Genomic DNA, 22869 nt, shown 5'->3' on the forward strand with positions numbered 1-22869 from the left:
CTAGTCTCCAGAGTCAGAGTCCAACATTCAAACCACTACGACACGCCAGACAAGATAGAAAAATCTGTGCAAATCTACAGCGCTATATAAATAGAAGACATCTGTGCATGCCCAGAGAATGCTTTCCCACCTCTCTAGGCTAGACCTTCAGTTTTCACCATGCGCAAGCGTTTCTTTTGTATGCGCTGCCATCAATCTGAAGCCTTTTCCCATCGAATGGTGGGAGATTTATTAGCCAAGACCCCGGCTACGAATGATGGGTGTTAATACTGTTCAGGATATGGAGTCATCAAGTTGAAAGAAGCTTAGAGGCTTTCTTTTTTAAAAGGAAAATTGCAGGAAAACCGGCAGTAAATAAGTGGATTGTCTTGAGACGGAGAAAAGGTGGACGGGGGGAGGCTATTTCCTCATCTATGAAAAGTCTTCTGTTCCTATATTTTTATTATTAGCATCAGTTTTCTTTTCGAAATCAGGAGCTCCAATAACCTTCATTTTCCTTGCCTGCTGTTCTCCAGATCTCTGCCAAGTCTCCCAAACCACACGAACCGAGAGCCAGGCTCAAAAGATTCTTTTTAATTAAATTAATTTTTTCCCTTTGCCTTCCCTATCTCTCCCTCATCCCTCCATCCGCCTTTCCCTCTCCCCCCATCCTCTTGTCTCTTTCTCCTCCATCCCCAAGCTAATGACTTCTAAGTACAATGACATTTCCACACGGACTGCCTCTAACAGAGCGCATTACATGCCAGTACATAAATTGGCCATGAAAGCTCACGGGTCCCCGTCGAAGGTTCCCCCACCGGAGATTACTCTCCCAGGTGAATCGCTGGCATGCTAATGGGCCCGGATTCATTAAGGCGCTCCGGAGGTGCTTGTCTTTTCTTCTTGCAGCGCTGCGGAGAGATGGTGCTACTTGCTCATTTCCAGCCCCAGCCCACAGCTGTTCGCGGGGAGATGGCACTGCATGGATGCCATGTTCTCCAACTGTCCCGATTTGGCGGGGATAGTCCCAATTAATGCTCTGCCATCCCACTTTCTCCCCAGCTTTCCAAATGTCCCAGTTTCTCTCTCCTCCTGCCTCCTCTTTGTCCTCATGTGCTACAAACTGTGGTCCTGTCTGCATCTCTGCCATTCCCGCTGCAATGAATCCCAACACCGCAGCACCCAAATCCCGGTTCTGGTGCAAACTCCAACTTCACATTGTCTGGATAACATGTGGCCAGTTCAGCACTGAACCTACCATATATCCACCCCCCCTTAAAATGTTTCAAAAGACCCTCACCTTTTGCTTTGGATCTTCCCGGAAGATCCGGAGCCCTCCGTTATGATGCTAAGTGGCTGTTTACAACATGTCCCTCTGTGCTACCTACTGCCACTGCGGTGAGTTGCTTATTCTGAGGTCAGAACTAGACAACCATCCATGTGATTGACACTGGGTGTCTTTTTGTGTCTTTTAACTAAGTGACACACCACCGGGATACATGGGGGAACAGCCATCCCTGCATCGCAATGGAGGGCTCCCAGTAACAATGGGACATTGGGGAAGCTCCGGTGTCCCATTGTTCCTGGGAGCCCTCCGTTGCGATGCAGGGGCACAAAAAGGCACCCAGTGTCAATCACATGGATCTCACCATTCCCAGGAGGCTCAGGCAAAAGCAAACTGTTGCAACCTCTCCTAACTTGTGTGTTCCTCCTCATTCACAACTTTGGCCATCTTGACCTCATTCTAATGGCGCTTGGCCACATGCATCTCCATGTTCCTCTGCGAAATGTTGGAAGGTATGGGATGCCGAGGGGCTTGTGCATAAATCTGGCCCTGAATACTGCAGCGGAACAACTGACATCATGCTTCCTTCTAGGGACTGGCAGCGTGGAGGACACGAATGAAAGCTCAGCTTCCCCGATTTGCTAGGAATGGGAAAGTGCATTTCCTTAGTCCAAAGGCACGCAGCCAAAAATTTCTTCAAATCAATCCGTGAACTTCAGATTTTCACACTTCCATTTCTTTCCTGGCCTGCTTTTTTGTATGCTTATACCATATATGCGTGTATGTATCACACATACATATAGGCATATATTTATGTGCAGCTCTCCCAAATAGCATTTTTCAGTGCTTTTTATATGTGGGAAGTTGGAAAAATCAGACTCCTAAGTTGTGCCAGCTAAACTGAGCCAGCATGACACAGTGGTTTGAGCGTTGGACTACAACTGGAGATCAAGGTTCAGTATCTTGCTTGGTTAAGGAAACTCACTTGGGTGAGTCACACATTCTCAGCCCCAGAAAACCCTGTGTTAAGGTTGCCTTTGGGTCGCCATAAATGGGGGACGACTTGAAGGTGCACACGCAGCAACAACAGATTGTATGAAGTGTGAATCTTGAAGGATAACTTCGTTCCAGTTTGCATATTGATACAGAAAGTGCAAATTCGGGAAGTCAAAATGCAAACAGAATGCAATTCATATCTATTCCTAGATATCTCATGCCTATCCATGCACACTCAACATGGAACCTGCAATCTAATCTCAGAATCAGCTTCTGAACAAGATGCCACAAACAGTAACACTCGCTGTGCCATATTAATCATCTTATTTATTTCTAGCTCCTTCATCGCAACTCTAGGGTCAACTTCCAGCAAAATTTCTCTGGAGTTCCAAGAGAGAACATATGAATCAAAGCCGCAAAAGGCAAAGCCGCAAATGTGGAGGGTCAACTGTAAATGTATTGAACCTGAGATCTTCGACCGTAGCCCTGTTGCATGACCCCATGCTGAAAGGCCAGGTTCCTGAGCAGACATGACAGACCTTTCTCTGTAGAAGTAGCCCTTTGGAAGTCAAATCCCTTCTTTTAAAAAGTCAGGTTGACTCCATTTTTCTTTTGATCTTCAATGTAGGCGAGTAAACAGACACTGTTCCTATGTCCTTTGGTCCTTAAAATCAGGAGTGCATCTACACCGTAGAAATAATGCAGTTTGACACCACTTTATCCACCATGGCTCCATCCTATAGAAGCCTGGGATTTGCAGTATTGCACCATCTTTTGCCTTCTCTGCCGAAGAGAGCTGATGCCTCCACAAACTACAGATCTCAGGATTGTGTGGGATGGAGCCATGGCCATTAGAGTGGTGCCAAACTGCTTTATTTCCACAGTGTAGATGCATCCTTGGATACTTTTGTTCGTGTATGCATGTGTTTTTAAAATAAATCTTGTTTCCAAAGCATGTTTTATCCATTTTTATCTCTTGTTCCTGGCCTTGGTATCATTCTGGATACCTTTCGGGCACATGATGTGGGTTTCTGTGGGCATCTGGCTATATGAAACCAGGATACTGCGCCAGAGATGAGCTCCTTGATCCGATCCGGCAAGGCTCTTATTCTGCTCCTGTAATCTGGGCTTGAATCTCTGCTCATCCGTAAAGCTCCTCGCATAGCGGCGCTGGAGTGAGCATAGCAGTATTCACTCCACATAGGAGGCATCCGAGAAAGATAGATGCGATGAAAATGTAGCAAATAAATAATGATAATATAATCATTTGGGAGATTATTCGCCAGCCTTCTTTCCTTTCAACCCTCCCTCCCCCATTTTATTGTTTGCATTTATTAACACACCAGTGTTGCTTTCACTCCGATGCTCACCTATGTTTGGGCAGGGACCTAGCAATTGCAAATCCAAATCTATAATCACGCCTCGTATTCAAAGGCAGCACACTTTTGGGTCTTCTCTTTCCATGGTGCAGAATTGGAATGCAAGATTGGGTGAGGGGGTTGAAAGAGAGACCCTTCCCCGAAAATAAAGGCCATATGGCTTTTCCATGTGCAATTCTATACAGATGCCGTAGAAAGCAGCATATGGAGATTCAACCCAACCGCTAGACGCTCAAGACACGCCATGGCAGCTCCTTTCCCCGCTGGCTTCATTTAGCCTGTCACGGACGTCACTTTCGTTGGCCAAAAGAATTAGATGTAGAATGGGAGGCTACGCATTGATATATGGGCTTCTAGAAGCAGATGGATAATTCCAGAAATTTGGGAGGAAGGCATGTTTTAGGCGCTTCACGCCATGAATGTAGCAGCCAGAAGTTTGGACAGGTTGGATCCAGTCAAGGAGGGGGTACAGTGAGGACTTTTGGGGGTCTTCTATGCTCCCCTGAATCACCGAGCTTCGGATTCGAGTCCATTTGTCTTCATTTGGAGTGGGGTGGAGTCTGACGGAGTTGGCTGAAAAGTACTAATAAGCTTCTGGAAATGTTAAAGCGAGCACATGCGCATGCTGACGCTTCCGTATGATGTTCAAGCTGCCTCAAAGGCGGCGGTTGCGCATCAAAGGCACTTCTGAAAAGGGAAAGGCATACACACAGAGCGAAGAAGGCCTGCTTTCCATCTTTTTTATCGCTTGTTGCCAAGCAACACAGGGTTTTGGGGAGAAGCTTGGTCTGTACATTGGGGTCAGCGCTTGCAGATGTGGGGACTGTACCAAAATGGCTGCTGTATTCTTCCCTTGTAATTTCCGTTTATGACAGGGGTGGCTGACCGTCAGACCATCTCTGCAAGCCACATACTCCCATAGACAGCGATACATCTGTTTTCCTTTGCACTTCTTCTCAAAATGGCCGCAGGACTTCAGCACGCCTCTTCCTGTGGCCATTTTGAGAGGGCCTGAGGAAGGAAACACATTCATTTGGGGGTCCTAGAGGGCTCTGGGATGCTTGTGGGGGTGGGCTAAAGGCATTTTCTGTGTTTTCACAAGTTTGTGCCTAATTTGGAGGCAAAAATTGCAATTTGGGGCAGAAGAACATTGAAGGAGTTCAGAGTTGGGGGCAAGTGGCTTACACATTGTAAACTGCTTAAGGAGAACTGAGTTCACTATTAAGTGGTATAGAAATGTACACTCATTCCTCCATATTTGCAGATTTGATTGTTCACAGGTTTGATTAATATGTTCTCTCTAGGAATATCTAGGTCCTCTAGTGCAACTCTATGGTCAAACTAAAAGTTGCACTGAAAGACCTAGAGATTCCTAGAGAGGATGCTCTACTAGGCCTTTGGAGCTCCTCCAGCGCAGTTCTATGGCCAGTGTTGTCCACAGAGTTGCACTGGAGGACCTAGAGATTCTTAGACAGGTGTCCTTTCAGGTAAAAAACATGGCAATTTTGTTATTTGTGGCTTTTCCATATTCACGGGGGTCTTGGGCCCCTAAGCCTAGTGAATATGGAGGGACAAGTGTACTTGCTATATTGCTATTGCTATTAATGGCGGGTTCCTTGATGAGAATGGAAACAAGGAGGGAGATGCCGAGGGCCCTTTTTCATTCTGTGCATCGCAGAAGGTGCTCTGGCTGCTGTTTCAAGAGCTTTATGGCCATCATGGCTGGTGTGTGTGTGTGTGTGTGTGTTGTGTATATGTGTGTTTACCAACCCCTCTTTCTCCGTTTTCCCTCTCCAATCGCATCTCTTTCTGGCGGTCTCCTCCTTCCCACTCATCCCCCACTCCAGGCTCCCCAATGGGCCTTCCTTCTTCCCTTTGATGGATCCCATCCTCTCTTCTGCTGCGTGCTCTGCTTTGCAGGTCCTTACTAATTGCTCCATGCGCCGTGCACAGAATAAAAGAGGCAAAACCCTTTTGCGCCTCTCCCATTGGAAGGGGAAAAGCAGACTCTCCAGTCGGTCGTAGGGGTAGAGAGAAGAGCGGATTAAAAATAAGGAAGGCACGCTTTTGGAGACACGGTTGATGCTCAATTTGGCATCCTGCTTCCTTCTCTCTTAAGGCCAAAGCAAGGATGGGAAGAAAGAACAAGCTACTACAGTCAGCCCTCCTTATTCACTGATTTTAAAGTATACATTCCAAATAGCAAACCTTGATTTTGCCATTTTATATAAGGGACACCATTGTGCTATGCCATTGTATTTAATGGGATTTGAGCATCATCCATGGATTTTGTTCTGTTACTAAACCCCTTGATGCCCTTTGATGCCCCTTCTATGACTCTATGAAATATGGTATTTTTTAACAAAAAGTGTCAAGAATCATGCCAAGAAAACCCTGTGATAGGTTCGCCTTAAGGTCGCCATAAGTTGGTAATGCATTGAAGGCACACAACAGCAATTGTGCCAAGAAGTCCTGTATGTTCATGGTGGACCTCGAACGGTTGTTAAATCCAAAACTTGGATTATAAATGGATTCCATATTTCTGCGGAGTTTTTTTTTTTACCATTTCTTCCCTTTCCTCTCGCGTTTCCATGGTCAGTTTTTCAGACACAATAGAGACCAGGGTTTGAATCCCAGCTTGGCCATGGAAACCCACTGGGTGCCCTTGGCCAAGTCACACTCTTTCATCCTCAGAGGAAGGCAAAGGCAAACCTCCTCTGAATAAATCTTGCCAAGGAAACCCCACGATAGGGTCACCACAAGTCAGAAATGATTTGAAAGCACTCAACAACAACAGAAGAGAGGATTTCAGCAGGGGCTGCTGGCTATTCAACTAGGCAACAAGCAACCCTTGCTGAAATTCCTTCTTCTACACAACCATTGAAGGTACAGTCATCTTCGCCAGCCTTCACGCTGGCTTATTCTTATTCCTTTTTCAGCATACATGTACATGGTTTCACGTGTCTCAGCCCTATTCACCAGGAGATGTATTAAATGTGTTTTTATCCTGTTTAAATTCTTTTATTTGTGGTCCAGAAACTGTTTTAACTGTTTATGTACAGTCGGCGTTCTGTATCTACAGATTCTTTATCCATGGATATTATATATATATCTACAGATTCTTTATCCATGGATATATGTATGTATGTATGTACATTCCAAAAAGCAAACCTTGATGTTTCTGTTTTATATAAAGGATACCATTTATTATGCCATTGTATTTAATGGGACTTGAGCATCCATGGATTTTGGTATTCACTGAGAGTCCTGGAACGAAACCTCAGCAGATACCTATGGTACTGTTTTAGCCGTATACTGACCTGAGCATATGGGATAGCAATACCTTAATACATAAAGTAAAACAGGGTCACTTTGGGCAAGGAAATGCCTTGAGAGGGGTAAATCTAAAATGGCGGCATGTACGCTGGACATGGTTGCATCTGTTGCGGAAATTAAACAAGGAGGAAACTGAGAAGAGGAAGAGGAAAGTGAAAAAACAAGGACCATTAAGTAGCAAGTTGGAGGCCAAGGTCTTCAAAGCCTGTCAGAAATCTAAAGCTGCTTCTGTCGCTGATGTTCCAGTGCGCTGTCATTGGCGTGGGGCCAGAAAAGTCCATGCCAGGCCAAAGCGAAAGCGCCGTCATCATCTGCGTTCCCTGTGCCCAAGATGGAACAGATGGCGAGAAGAGCAAAAAGGACCTTGTTGTCATGGCAAATGGTCCCTGCGTAAGAGAGGATGGTGGAGGGGAGAGCAGGAGGAAGAGGGCAGAAGAGGGCACCATCTTGGGCACACCTGGGCCAGAGTGGCAGCCGCTTCCATCACACACCTGCCAACATTTCATAATCCCAGTTAATCCTCTGTCTTCCCACTTTTCCAGATGTCCTGGTTGCTCTCTCCTTGTCCCCTCTTCCCCTTTTGTCCTCAGTTTATTTTAGTTGCTACAAACTCAGTCCAATGTGGGAAAGTAGTTTGTGCAGTGAGCCCTTGGTATCTGTTGGGATTTGGCTCCAGTGTCAAAATCCAAAATACCAAAATCCATGGATGCTCAAGCCCAATTAAACACAATGGCATAGTCAACTGGGGTCGCTTATATAAAATGGCAAGATCAAGGTTTGCTTTTTGGAACACACACACACACACACACACACACACACACACACACACAGAGTCAGACCCTCCGTTTTTGTGGGGGATCCATTCTAGACCTCTCCATGAAACCAGAAACTTGCTGATATTCAAGCCCCATAGGCCATAGCCATGTGCTCGAGGGTGCGCACAGGTGTGTGCCACAGACACATGCCCCATTATGTTCCCCCTCCATTTGCCGCTCACACAGAAGCGAGGGAGCAAATTCCAAGGCCGCGCAAATGAAGGGGTCACTGTATATTTTTGAACATTTTCAAGCCACGAATGGTTGAATCCATGGATAAATAATCCATGGATACAGAGGGTCAATTAGTTAAGCAGTGGAAAGAGGAGAGGAGGAAGCAGAATCTTTCCCTTCCCAATGGGCTCAGGCAAAAGCAAGCTGCCACAGCCTCCTCTCCTAGTTTGTATATGTCTTCATCATTAATAACTTTTGCCATCGTGGTCACAACACTCTGATGGTTGTGGGAGGTGGGCATGTTCAGCCTGGTGAAGGGATGACAAGGGTGACATGTTTGCACTCTTTAAAAAGCTGAAGGGCTGTCACAGAGAGCTCTTGCTCATTAATAAATGTTGCTGTCTTGACCACACTCTGATGTTGCTTAGCCACACATGAAAAATCGCCAGGAGAACTGACAAGCGCAACAGAGACTTTGGGGGAGAAAAGAAAGAAGCTGTGCCTTTTATTTTGCAGAGCAAATCCTGCAGAATTGATGTGCCATCTTAGAATCCCAACTGAGGCCGTAATCATAGAACCGTAGGGTTGGAAGGGACTGCAAAGGTCAACTAATCCGTGGCAGGAATCCACTGCTAAAGCATCCCTGAGAGGTGGGCATCCAACAGGCGATGCATTGCAGACATCATCAATTGCACTTTTTCCAGGGTTGCATGGCAGTGGCAAGGGAAGGCGTTTGGAGATCTTTTGGAAAGGCAATTCTTTATGTCCCACATCTGGTGGGAAGGCAGGGGATGGGGACCTTTTTGGTGGCTGCTCCCAGGATCTGCAACTCCTTTCCCAGAGAGGCTAGACCAGCGCCCCCTTTGCTATCTTTCCATAGGCAAATGAAAATCTTTTTGCTCCAGCAGGCCTTTGAGAATTGCTTTATTAGAGAAACAGACCTTGGCCCTATACAGACAGGCCAAAATAAAGCTGCTTCGGGTCACTTTGGAGGTATGGTGTTTCAATGATGCATGCGTCCTAAGAGTCTGGAAGTTGCACCAAAGCTGCACTCCAGTCCTTAGGACTGGATCGTGGTTTTGGTGCAGCTTCTGGACTCTTAGGACGCATGTAATATTGAAACACCATACCTCCAAAGTGACTCGAAGCAGCTTTATTTTGGCTGTCTGTATCAGGCCCTTGTATAATGGGGCTGGATTTTTATTTGTGGCTGGTTTTGTTTCATGGTTTATGTTTTTTACTAGTTTTAATTCTAAGGTGGTTTAACTGCCTTTTAACTTTTGCATGGTGACCCTAAGGTGAACCTATGCCAGGGTTTTCTGGGGCTGAAAGTGTGTGATGCACCCAAAGTTATGGCTGAGCAGGGAAGTGAACCCTGGTCTCCAGAATTGTGGGCTGCAACCACACTGCAGAAAAAACCCAGTCTGACACCACTTTAACTGCCATGGCTCAGTGCTGTGGAATCCCTGAGGTTTATAGTTTGTGGTGGCACCAGAGTCTCCAAGAATTCCATAGCATTGAACCATGGCAGTTTAAGAGGCGTCAAACTGGATTATTTCTGCAGTGCGGATGTAGCCGTGGTCTGACGTGCCAACCAGTACACCAGTTGGCTTTCTCACACTGGTTCCTGTTGGCTAAAGTGATTTATCCCCCCCCCCCCCCCAGAAATGCTCCAGGGACAAGCCAACGATGGCACATGGACTGGCACCAGTCCCTGGATCACCACTTAGAGTAGGACTGCTTTAAATGAATCCATCCTTCCATCTGCATCTCTCTCTCTTTCTCTCGTTCATTTGCTCTCCTCCTTCTTCCGAATCCCTTCTCCATCTCCGCCTCTTCCACTCAGCCCTTTGGACCGATGCCTTAAGAGTCCCCAGTGGAAATCAAGTTTAACGCCTTATCGACCGCCTTCTTCACCTATTCCCCTTGTTACTCCTGCCTCTCCTTTTCCCTTTGATTCTTTGTCTAAACACCACCATCACCACCTTTGCCAGGAAAGGCAGACTGTATGCTCCCCAAGAATGGGGAGCTGTCCCTCTTGAGATCTGGTTGCCCCATTTGGTGACATCTCCATTGCGTCACCCATCATCCTTAATGGTTCAGCCCCTGAGTAAGTTTCTGCAGTTTGTGAAAGAAATATGTTTCTTGGCAAGGGGAAAAGGGCAGAAGGAAAGAGAAGGCAAGTGAATTGTGCCAGGGACTGGACTTCAAGAATGAATTATTAGGCAGGAGTTTAGCTGCAAGGCATTGCAGAGAGGGAGACGTTAAAAATCGTTCATCCCTACAGCTCTTCCCTGGGTCACTTGGTTTGCCCTTTTGGATGTCTCTACTGGTAACCTTTGCCAAGTCACACTCTCTCAGCCTCAGAGCATGGCCATGGATGCCCTTCCCAGGAAAAAAACCTTGCCAAGAAAACCCCTGACAGTTTCGCCTTGGGGTCACTGTAAGTCGGAAACAACTGGAAGGCACACAACAACAAAAGCCTCAAATGAAGTTTTCAGTTATTGCTAGAGATTTGTGAAAATTTCACCAAGTCTGTGCGCATGTGTGTATGTGTGTGTGTGTGTGTGCGCGCGCGCACAGAATTTGCAATGCACCTCCAAATACGAATTTTTTTGTCCCCTCTTGTGTGGTTCTTGCCTTAGGCTTTATCCTTTGGAAAGAAATGGGGTAGGCGTCAGTGGAAGGGAAGGGAGCAGCAACCTGTCTGGAAACACATCTTGAAATACCCCTCCACCTCCACATCGCCTTCCCCCAGCTGTGCCTCGAGGTTTCCTTCCTAATCTTCCCATGGGTTCCATTAGGACTGTATTAAAGCTTTCCCCCCTCCTCCACTCGACCGCCCTCTGTCTGAATAAAAGGAATTCTAATCAACCGCCGGGAAGGAGTCACCATTCATTCTTTCCATGGAAACAGAGAGAGGCCGGTATTGAGGTGCAGCTCCACTCAATGCATCCTAGGTCACCCCAGGAGGGGCTGAAGGAAGACGGAGGAAGCGGTTTCCATCAAGGGGCAAAGAGAGAAAGCGTTGGAAAGTGAATGGGAGGTTTAATGCTTCCTCTTTCCTTTCCTTCATGGGCAACAGCCTGGGTGGAAAGGACACGAAAAGCACCAACATTTCCCATAGGAAAACTCATGTGGCCAAGCAACATCAAAGTTGGCCAAGGTGTCAAAAGGTGACATGCATGGCAGGGGGTTGGGCTGGATGTGGTCTCTTCCAACGCTATGATTCTATGAGAAAGGACATACAGTTTAGGCGAGGTTGCGCAGCAGTTTGCTTTTGCCCAAGCCAACTGGGAAGGGCAAGATTTTGCCCCTTCTCATCTCCTCACTGCCCTCCACTGAGCTGAGTCCACTTTTTTAACTCTGTTTGCAATAAGGGAAGTAAGCTGAGGATGAGAAGAGAGAAAAGGAAAGCAGCTGGAAAAGTGGGGCTGTAGAGGATTAATGGGGACTGTCCCTGCAAAACTGAGGGGTCTAAAGAGGAGAGTGGTAGCGGACTCAACCAAAGGTCTGGAAGTGTTGTGCCTTTGTCTGTGTCTTCAAGTTGTCTGTCAAACATGGGGCCAGCAATGAGAAAAATGAAACCCTCCAGATGTCATTGGACTGCAAGCAAACTTCTTGTTGTCATGCGCCTTCAAGTTGCATCCAACGTATGGTGACCATAAGGGGACCTTATCATGGGGTTTTCTTGACAAGATATGGTCAAGGGAAGTATGCCTTTGCTCTCCCTTGAGGCTGAGAGTGTGTGACTTGCCAATGGTCACCCAGTGGGTTTCATGGCTGAATAGGTAACCAAACCCTGGTCTCCAGAGCTGATGAATTCTCTGGGTGGGCAACTTTCAGGAGTAAGGTAGTTGTGTTTTCCAACATGGAAGAGGGTTGGACTAGTAGATGGTTCTTGTGCTCCCCTCCAACTCTTAAGATCCTACAATTTTATGAGTTGCAGTCCCGAGAAGGCTCATCCACAGGGTCACCATGAGTCGAGGTCGACTCAAGAGCAGCTAACAAGAATGACAAACATCTGGAAACCTACACAATGTCCATCCTGGGAAGAAATAGGTTGGAGTTAACCATTGACGTAGTATTTTCACATCTCACCAGCATGAGCTGTCGTGGCCAAGCGAAAATTCAAACCTGGACTTGTCTCGGCCTGATGGATCATTCTTGGCCACTGGCTCACACCTTTTCCCAGCCTTTTGAAACCTGGTACACTCCAGATGTTGTCAGGCTCCAGTTTCCATCAACCTCAATTTGTGTGGATACCAGTGTGGCCAGGGATAATGGGAATTGCAGCCTCAAAAACTGAAAGACCCTCCAGTTGAAGGCTGCCTTCTACTTCTTTGTTTTTTAGTGGACGGTGGTCACAAGCCACAATAGGGAGAAGGCTTTCTATAGATCTGTGGACATCCTTTGTCTTTCTAATGTGCCCCAACCCTCCAAAGAGAGGTGGAAGTCCCTGCCATGGGGTTGTATTTTAATAGGTCGCAGGCCCTGGTAACGTGAGACTGAAAGAAGGCAGACATAGAGCAAAACAGATGGTTTTAGGCAGCAGAGGAATGGCATGTCCTGAGCAAAACCAAAGTGCAATTTTAAAAGTAAATCAAGGTTGGTTTTTAAATGTAAGCAGGTATGTGTTCCTGCTTACATTTACCTGCTCCTTTGGGGATTGCTGTTTTGTAGATGCGAAACAGATGTGGTGGAAAGGGAGTGGATAAAGGAAATCAGGGTTCCGCTCCAGTCTGATTCTTGTGCGTACAACTCCCATCATCCTCTGTGAGCAGGCTGATGGCCCTTGGATGGGAGCCTCAGATGGTTTGCAAAGAAGGAAAGGTGGAGGAGAGGGAGGGAGGGAGGGAGGGAGGGAGAGGAAGGAAAGGAAGGGAGGGAGGGAGGGAGGGAGGGAGGGAGGAAGGATGAAAGAAAGGAATGAAAAAGGACAGGAGGAAGAGGAAGAGGAGAGGGGAAAGAAGGAAGGAAGGGAGGGAGGAAGAGGGAGGGAGGGAGGAAAAGGAAGATAGGAAGGGAAAGGAACAGAGGAAGGGAAGGAAGGAAGGAAGGGAAAGGAAATAAGGATGGAAGGGAGGGAGGGAGGGAGGGAGTAAGGGGAAATTAACTGATGGATTGATTGAGGTGATGGAGTGATTGATCCTTTGGTGCTTATTACATTCCATCATTTTTAGCCCCCCCATCCCTCCCCCCAGTGCCCCTCCACCCTCAATTCTTTGGGCACCAGAGAATCCCAGTCCCTGGGCCTCACCTTTCCCGCACCTTTTCCTTAGTCTAAAAACCACCCAAAGCCAAACAAGAATGACAACGGGAGAAGGGCGACTGGATATTGGGATGGAAGGGGGGGGGGGGGGGAGAGAGAAGGCAGCCTTCTTTGTTAGCATCCCCTCCTCCCAGCCCTCCTCCCCCTCCCCACAAACACATCCATGGTGCAAAGAGGAACCAGAAAGCCATTGCCTCCCCTTTGCAGCCATGCCCTGGGCGCCTGAGCACGCCCCCGCCTTGCTCTCTTCCTGCTGGGCCAGTCTTTGCACCTGCCTTGCAGCCAGCAGGGCTCCAGGTGCGAGAGATGCCTCCTTCCTCCCATCCAACCTTCTCCTGGCCCCCTCCAGTTCCCACGGTTGCCTCCCCTTGCCCACCCAATCCGCCCCAGACCCTCGGCTTTGTATGCATGTGCGTGTTGCAGATGTGTGTGGATTTGTGTGTGTGGTGTGTGTGTGTATTTCCCCTGCAATTGTATTTTGGGAGGAGAATGCTAGTGGTGAAACAGACCAATCAAAGCGAGAGAAACCTGACTGCTCTCTCTTCTTCTGCGCTTTTCATTCTTCCGATTTGTACTATTATTATTATTATTATTATTATTATTATTATGTAGTAACTTCTCCCTCATCTTATTATTATACCACTCCCCTTTATAAAAAATTATTTAGGTGGGATTTATATCTATTCTGCTCCCCCTCCTTCCCTTCCTTCCTTTGTTCCCCCCCTTCCATATATATATATATATATATAAAACACCATTATTTATTGAAGTCTGCAGCTTTTCTCAACTCCCCCTGGCACAATGGCGTTTTTTCCGGCTCCGTGGGCTGCCGCCTCTTGTTTCTGATTGCTATTCCTGGCACAAACACAGGCGCTCGCCCATCGTGCGCACACCGGCACAGGGCTGCCACCCACTCAACAACACAGAAAAGAGCGAGGAAGAGCGAGAGCAAGATTGTGTGTACCAGAGAGAGGATGCTGGTGGCAGTGCATTTGCTGCCACCGGTCTCTCTTCTGTCTCCTTGGACATCCTGATGTCTTCATACAGCCAGAGAGACAAATCCAAAAGCCACTGCCTCCTCTGCATCCTTCCCCTCTCTCACCATTCCCATCTCTATAGTCTTGCCCTCCCCTTTGGGGGGCTTTGAGAAGCCTGCAGCCAACCAAACAGCCCCCACTACACACACACACACACACACACACACAATGCACACACCACATCCACCCCTCTTACCGCTAGCATTAAATTTTCAGACTGGATGCTGCGGGGAGGACTCTTCCTAATTACCTTCTATCCCCTAGTGGCACATGAATAATGGCTACTGAAGGAGCTCCAAAGGCTTTCTGAGACAGGCGGAGAGGTAGAAAGCAAGCGCAGAAGGGGAAGGAAGGAAGGACTGTGCTGTACGCCTATCTATTTCGTTTTATTTTTAACACCCCTCCTCTCTCCACATTTCCAACCCACCCCTCTTCCGAAGGATCTAAACCGGTGACCCATCTGCCTTGGAAGGACACGAAGGAAGAAGCCCAAGGAAGAAGGGAAAGCACCAGCTGAACAGAGGAGAGAAAGAAAGGAAAACACTCGCGAGGGAGAAGGAAAAGGACGGAGACAAGCGTGCAGGTATGGTGGAACCGTTTTCTCTTTTGGATGCTTGGATAGTCTCCTCAGCAGGAAGATCTCTAGCCGTTCGTTCATCCTTTGCCTCTTCCCCCCTTCCTTTCTTGTAGTTTTCTATTTCTGCTTCAGTCCTACATGTCACTCTGCTTGTAACAGGAGGCAGAAAAGAGCTGGAAAGGCTCAGGTCCGTTGCCTTTAGCCTTCGCTAGCACCAAATTTCCCATTTTGGAGTGGTTTTGTGTGTGGGAAAGGTTTCTGGATTTCATGGGAAGCTTTGAACAAGTTGCATGCATCCTAGATCTGGTTGCATGCACCTCCCCTGGGTGCATGCCCTCAAAGTTTGTTTCTTCCTATTGGAGGCAGAGAGGGGGGTGCTTTGTGTCTTAAAAACCATGGCACAGCTCAAGCTGTGGTGGCAAGCGAGAAAGCAATGGTTATTTTGATGGTGGAAGGAGACCTGTAACAAAGTTAGAGATGCGATGCCTCCATCCTGATCCTCCTGACGGAGCTTGGATGCGAACCGGGGACTGATGCGTCTTTCCTCATTGGGTTCTTCGAGGCAAAGAGGATGGGTCTGATCCTTCTGCTTTGATAGCATTTATTCTGGTGATGGTGGGTTTGGGAAGACCCTGGAGCAAACACCATTGCTCCACCGTCTTTCCACGGTCTCTTTGCTGCTCTCTTTTTTTCCCATGACCAATGTGATCTCCTCCCACCCCTCAATTGGCAACCCACCAAGAAATAAACCGCCCCTTCAGACCTTCCCATGGAAACAAAACCAACCTTGGGGAACGAGACACTGTTGTCAGATGTGACCCTGAGGAAAGGATAGAAAAATCTCTGCCTCCTCCACTGAAGTGTTGTTGCAAAAGGAGGAGGAGATTTCTAGGGGTCTCGGAGAGACCCTTGTGGGTTGCTACCCAGAGACGCAGCATCTCACAAGTAGGTGAGCTGAGTGTGAGTCTGGAGTGTGGCTCAGGTGTGGTGGCACGGATCCACCGGGGAAAGCGTTGGACTCCTGAGCAATTCTGTTGGAATCGCCTGAGCGCAACGGGTTGTGGGTTGCAGCACAAATGCACCGGTGGGCTCCTCGGACGCCCCTTGAATGCATAATGTGCGTCATGGATCATTAAAACAAACAAACCCAATGTTGCCATCTTATGGCTAGCCAAGCGTCGTTCAGAAGGAAGCGCCTCTCAGATGTTGCTGGGTGAATGAGCCATGGGGGCACGTGAGGATAGGCGTAGAAACGGCTTCCGACAAGGAGGTCAGGCCATTTCAAGAGAAAAGATTCAGTGTGATGTTATGGACGGACTTTGGATTAGGTGTGCTGTTGGGGTTTTTTGCAAAGAGGGGTCCATGGACTCCCTTCCTCCGATGCATTGTTTCCATTCACATGGATTTGATGACTCCCAAGAATGACAAAGCATTTGAAAAAAAGGAGCAAACTCCTCCATTACTCCTACAAACCATGCCTTAGTTGTTGCTGTTGTTGTTCTCCATCTTCTTGCAACAGAAGCATGGCTGTACCCCAAACGTACCTTTGTGTTACCCCTTGCACTGAATTTATCCCTTTCCAGACACTTAAAACTTGAAATGGAGGCCTCTGAGTTGGAGTGACAGACCTGAGTTCAAACTGTTGCTTATGATCCCAAGGTGTGTGTTTCTGCAGGGCACAGTAGTACCAGTCTGATCCTGCTTTAATTGCCATGACATCCTGGGATTTGTAGTTTGGTGGCAAGGCAGAGAATTCTGTAGTGCACTTCCCTAAATTGCAGCCTTAGAGTTGTCTGGCACAATATTCAAAGTCCCTCCCCAAACTACAGATCCCAGGCTTCCATAGAAAGGTGCCATTGCAGTTAAAGCAGGATCAAACTGCTAAAAAGTGTATAGTGCAGATACAATTAATTCAACTTTTCTTACATCAAAAGGTTGTTGTGAGCAGGAAATTGGTTTTATGACAATACCAGCCCATGTGATCTCTTTGGGGGATGAATAGGACCAGAATGAATGAGTGTGCCTATGTGTGTGTTTCTGTGGGGAGCACTATCCTACGAACTCTGAAAACGCAGAGATGGGGAATAGTCATAGTTATGCCCAGAACTGGGAAATGCTAACCTTTTGGACTACAGTTCCCAGCATCCCCAAACCAGCATGGCCACTGGGAGATTCTGGCCATTGCAGTCCAAAAGAGGTCATTTTTTCTAGACCCTGGTTGTGGTATTATTTAGTTGGGTACTTATCCTTCTGCCCTTCCGTCTGTTCTTGGACCGTTCATGTAATACGAAATTTTCATATCATCTGAAATGTTATTTCTTTAATGACAAAGTGTTCTCTCTAGGTATTTTCCAAGCCCTTTAGCATGATTCTCTTGTATGCGTCTGCCAGATGTTGACCATAGAGTTGTGCTGGGGGACCTACAAATGCCTAGAGAAGTACTCTCTCTAGGAATCTCTAGGTCCTCCAGCACAACTCTATGGTCAACTTCCGCCGGAAGCATACCATCGAATTGCGCTGGAGAAATGCCTACAGAGAGTATTTTTATTCCAGCTGCATATAACTGACAACTTCTACTACAATTATACATTTATCCACCTGTAAAATGTTTAAGAATCTTACTCCCTGGTAAAATGAATGAGGGAAAACCATGCTCATTGTGTTGCATTGTATTATATGGGTGATTGGGGGCCTTCCGAAGCTTTTAGTCCAACAAAGGAACTTGTCTAAGCCCTGATTCATAATACATTTTATTTAGCTGTGTATGAGCAATTTTTCACTATTATTATTATTATTATTATTATTATTATTATTATTATTTTGTTTTATCCCACCTTTTTCCCAATATAGAGACTCAAGGCGGTGGTTGAATTTTTGTGTATATCCCCCATGGTCATTATTTTTGTTTCCTTTATGTTCACCGTTAAGCCTTCCTTTGCACTTTCTTCCTTGACCTTCCATAGTAGTTTTTTCCAAGTCCATGATGTTTTTCTGCTAATAGTATAGTGTCGTCTGCATATCTTATATTGCTGATGTTCCTTACTCCTATGATATTTTCTGCATTCAAGTTGAACAGATAGGATGATAGGATGGTGCCTCGCCTGACCCCTTTGCCAATTGGAGACCATTTTGCTTCCCCATATTCTGTTCTGACAATCGCCTCTTGTCCTAAGTACAGATTTCACATCAGGACTATAAAACGTAATGGCACTCCACGTATTTGCGAGCAATCCATAGCTTTTCATGATCTATGCAGTCAAAGGCTTTGCTATAATCCATCAAACAAATGCTGATTTTCTTCTGGAATTCCTTGGTGTGCTCCATTAGTCGTCATATGTTTGCAATGTGATCCCTAATGCCTCTTCCTTACCTGGCCCCTGCTTACACCTCTGGGATTTCTCTCTCCATATATGATTGCAGTATTGTGAGTATTATTTTGCATGCATGGGACATTAATGCTATGGCCTATAGTTGCTGCAGTCTTTTCTGTCTCCATTTGGGTGGAGCAGGTACAGAAGAATAATGTTTGGGGGTCAGAAAGGTGCGCATGGGAAAGAAATGTGTCCAGAGAAGGGTGACCAAGATGATTGAAGGTCTGGAAACCAAGCCTTATGAGGAGCGACTGAGGGAGCTGGGTATATTTAGCTTGGAAGAGACTGAGAAGTGACCTGAGAGCCATTTTTATACATCTAAGGGATGCCCTGGAGAAGATAGTGCAAGTGTGCTTTCTCCTACTCCAGAGACACAGACCAAAGGATTCAAATTACACAAAAGATGATTCCACTAAACATTAGGAAGAAGTTTTTACAGAGCTATTTGATAGTGGAATAGATTGACTTGTGGGGGATGATGGACTTTCTTTGGAGGTCTTTAAGCAAAGGCTCTATGGGTATCCCTTTTCCCATGAGAACAACAGCAAACAATGTCATTAAAGGAAGCAACCTCTTCTACTCTCAGGAACAAGGATTTACTTCTCAGATAAGAGATGCTTTAGTTGTGGATTTTTGCATGGCAGCAAAGGGACTACATGACCCTTGTGCCCCCTTCCAACTCTAAAATGTTATCATTTTATAAGACTGGGGCCATTACAAACATTCGTTTTTGTGCCATAAATATACACCTTTCTTTCTTTCTTTGCACCAACCCTGAGTTGTCAAATGTGGCAGTCATCCCCCCCTGACTCCAAAATATGGAGTCTGATTAAAATCAGAGTCTTTGCTATCTGAGAAGTAAATCCTTGTTCCTGGGAGTAGCAGAGGTTGCTTCCTTTAATGACATTGTTTGCTGTTGTTCTCCAGTGAAGCAGCGTACAAGACGGACAGGGAGACTTCGGAAGGGAGGCTGCGGAGGCGGAGAGACGATTTAAATTGGCCTTAATGGATTCCCGAGAGGACTCTTTGAGATGAAAGTCAAAATAAGACCGAATCTCAGCAGACCTGACTCTCGCATTAAAGATGCAGGCTTTCCTCGTTCAAACCTTCCTCCCTTCTTGTCTTCCTTTTCTTCTTCTTCTTCAAGGACAGTAAGAGAGGGAGGGGGAAAATTGTGTGTTGTGTGCCGAGACGACAGAATGGTGTTTCCGAGTCTTCTAATGAGGATCCTAATTGAAGAACTTAAAGCCTCTTGGGATCTCCTGTCAACCAATGGCAACTTTGGTGGGTCATATTTGGGGTCTCTGGCTTTTTGTGGAGGGAGAGATGGGAGATTCCCAACACAGTATTCGTCAACTGGAATCCCGTGACCAGTTCTGGGTGCCACAGTTCAAGACGGTTGCTGACAAGCTGGAACATGTCCAGAGAAGAACGACCAAGATGGTCAATGGTCTAGAAGCCACCAAGACCTATGAGGATTGTCTGAGTTAGCTGGAGATGTTCAGCTTGGAGAGGAGAAGACTGAGAGGTGATGTGATAGCTGTTTTTAATTCTCTGAAGGGATGCCCTGTTGAAGATGGAACCAGTTCGTTTGCTGCTGTTGCAGAGACTAAAACATGAACCAAAAATGGATTCAAATTATGAGATTCCACCTATGCACATGGTAGACGAAAGGTGGCATATAAATTAAATAAATACATGGTGGTGGAGGTGGCGCCTTCAAGTCTTTTCTGACTTATGGCAACCGCATCTTGACAAGATTTGTTCAGAGGGGGGCAGCCTATTGTATCTATGAATGGAAGGAAGGAAGGAAAGATGGATCATTTTCAAGGTGATGCACTCACCCTGAGATTCTTCCCCTTTGCCCTGAGGACTCGACAGAGTTGGTCAAGCCTGAGACCCCACAACTGTAGTCCGCAATAGTGGCCCCAAAGCAGCATGCATCCATGCCATCCTATTGCATGGATGGATGGATCATTTTCAAGGTGATACATTCACCCTAAAGAGCCAAGTGCCCAGGCTCTGAGACCTGGCAACCCTCTTATGCCGACACAAGGGACAACCTGCCTCCAGCTGTCCTCCAGAAGGGAGTTTCAAACTCTCCCACTCCAGTCCTCTGCTCTCTTTAAATGATCATCATTAAAATCCCCAGGCTTGCCAATTTATTTTGCTTTCTGTCTGGCTCAGCCACTGGCAGACGGGAGCGTTTGAAGGGAAAAGGAGGGAGGGAAGGAAGGAGGGAGGGAGACACTCTGCTGCACACTGAAGGGAAATGAGCCCAGGGAATGGAGAGGACGAGGGAGCATTTGCGGTAGGCCATTCATCAATCCACAGTGTCAGCCCTGGCCTTCAGAGCGCTCTCAGCCGTCTCTCCTTTCCAGAAGGAATCCTTACTGGAGCTTTTTGGAGATGAGGCTGGAGAGACGTCAAAGGACAACAGGCAGCTGGGGAGAGTGATGGAGCCTGCCTGCGCCTTTGGTGGCTTTGGACTTCCAGCCAGCCACCCTTTGCAAGGCTTCCTTGGTTTTTATGTGGACAGGCCAGCATCCCTGGAGAATTACATACCCTCCAGCGTTTCACAGATAAAAACAGAAATGTATGCAGCCAAGTGATGTCAGAGGTTGTCTAAGATGGCATATTATGCATGAGGAAGAACAGACCAGCTAAGAAAGGCTGCAGCAATTTGCTTTTACCTGCACCGACTTGGAAGGGCGAGACTCCAGCCTTGTCCGCATGGGTGAAAAACCTCAATGCGGATGCTTTCTGTTTCCACAATGCATGGCAACTTGGGTGAAATAATCATTGGTTAATGCCTTTGGAGTGTAGTGGAGTCTCCTTCTTTGGAGGTCTTTAAACAGAGACTGGATGGCCATTTGTTGGGGATGCTTTGATTGAGATTTCCTGCATGGCAGAAGGGGTTGGACTGGATGGCCCTTGGGATCTCTTCCAACTCTTGATTCTGCCCTGGAGTTAGCAAAGTTCCAGGAAACCCCCATGTTTTCCTGAAACCCAAGGTTAGTGTAGGGTTTTGTGACATGTAAACATCTGGAGAGGTCCCAATTTGCGGTGAGCGGCTGTCTGCACACCAGGCACTGCACCATACCCCTTTCCCATACCGAGTGGCATGGGGAAAGGGGATGCTCTGCTCCCAGAGCTGGCAACGTGAACTCCCTTTCCTGCAGGAATTCTGTGGTCAGGCTTCTTAGTGTGGCACTACTTCTGGTGCTCACCTGTGCAAACAATGGGTGCAGGGACATGTCAATCTCATGGTGATGGCCTCTGAAGAACCTCAAGCCTGTGATCAGGGGTCCCTCTACCATCTCCTTTCATTGGTCGCATGGGCAAGCCCACCCTCTGGAGAAGTGAATGCATGCCAGAAGGTTTGCCCACGGAGTTTCTGTTGGTAAGGGATGTGGCGCTGGCAGCTATCCCCTTTTCCATGCTGTTCAGTGTGAGGAAGGGGGATGGCATGGTGCCCAGTCCCAATTCAGATGTTTGCACACCACAAAACCCTGGTTTTCAGGGAAGTACTGAAAAACACAAGAATCTAAAACATGTGGGCAAAAATCTGTGCTTGGTTGTGCAAAAACGGGTATATTTTGGTGTTTCAGCAGAACCAGGGCCCATTTGCACTAAGTAGAATTCTAGCACTATCACTCCACTTTAACCACTCTATCCACATACCTTTGAATCCTGCGACTTATTTCAAGGGGGAATTGCCTCCCTGATAGGTTTCTGGGGTAGGAAATTCATGCCTTGGAGGGAAGGAGGCAGAAGAGCAATTCAGATAGTCTGGAGGAGTCAAGAGCTATGCCAAGGCCTTCTTGGGGCCACATGTGGCCCCTGGATCACCTTCTGCCTAGCCTTGCTGAAAGACTAAATCTGAGACTAGAGAGCAAATGTGTCCTTTTCGGCATCTGTGCCGGCGCATGAGTACTGGCGGAGCGTGCAGTGTGCAACCTGCAATTTCATGCGTGCTGCAGCTGCAGAGGGCTTGCTTTTGTTTTTTAACCTGTTGTAGGACAATTCTAGACTTAAGTAAAGGAGCAATCCGCCGCCTGGCTTTTAAATCACAAGGAGACATGCAATTACTGTGTAAATGGAGCCGGCGTACAGATGGTGCGGGGAGAGCTTTCTGCAGAGAAAATGATGTAGGGGAATATGGAGCTGGCTCATACCGGGGTGGGAATCCAGCAGCCGAGAGCCAACATGATATAGTGGTTTGAGCACTGGATTATGACTCGAGTCCAGGGTTCAAACGCTGGAGCGCATCCAGAGGAGAGCGACCAAAATGGTGAAGAGTCTGGAAACCATAGAGCCCTATGAGGAGCAACTAAAGGAGCTGAGTATGTTTAGTTTGGAGGAGAGAAGGTTAAGAGGTTTTGTACGAGGCAGAAAACAAGATGCCCAGGGTCAATCCCATGGTTCTGGATGAATGAATAAAGTTCATGGAACACGTAGCCCATATGTAATGCAGTCTCTGCCATTCAAGGATGATGGGATATCCATTGGTTTGGTCTCCAGTTTAATGCAAAGTTTGTAATTTGGATTATGGTCCAAATGCAGATGATGGTCCAAATAAATGTTCTTGAGAAGTTTTTTTATATATGGGGAGGAATGATTCTCAGTTCAAAATGGAATAACATGA

At 46.9% G+C, this 22869-nt stretch overlaps 1 protein-coding gene across 3 annotated transcripts in view; it reads left to right on the top strand.

The window, feature by feature from the left end:
• RAI1 (retinoic acid induced 1) overlaps positions 1–22869 on the top strand; it is a 120505-nt gene that overhangs the window by 23568 nt on the left and 74068 nt on the right. For 2 of the 3 annotated variants that reach the window (XR_016282448.1, XM_089539633.1), the window contains exon 2: positions 14714–14856. The exons of the other annotated variant lie outside the window; for it this stretch is intronic. The gene's annotated coding sequence lies outside the window, so the exon portion shown is untranslated. The remainder of the gene's footprint in view (positions 1–14713; positions 14857–22869) is intronic. 3 annotated transcript variants of the gene reach the window in all.

The sequence above is a fragment of the Sceloporus occidentalis genome, unplaced genomic scaffold (assembly GCF_023333645.1).
Source record: "Sceloporus occidentalis isolate IW3139 unplaced genomic scaffold, rSceOcc1.0.p SCAF_10, whole genome shotgun sequence".
Taxonomy (NCBI): Eukaryota; Metazoa; Chordata; class Lepidosauria; order Squamata; family Phrynosomatidae; genus Sceloporus; species Sceloporus occidentalis.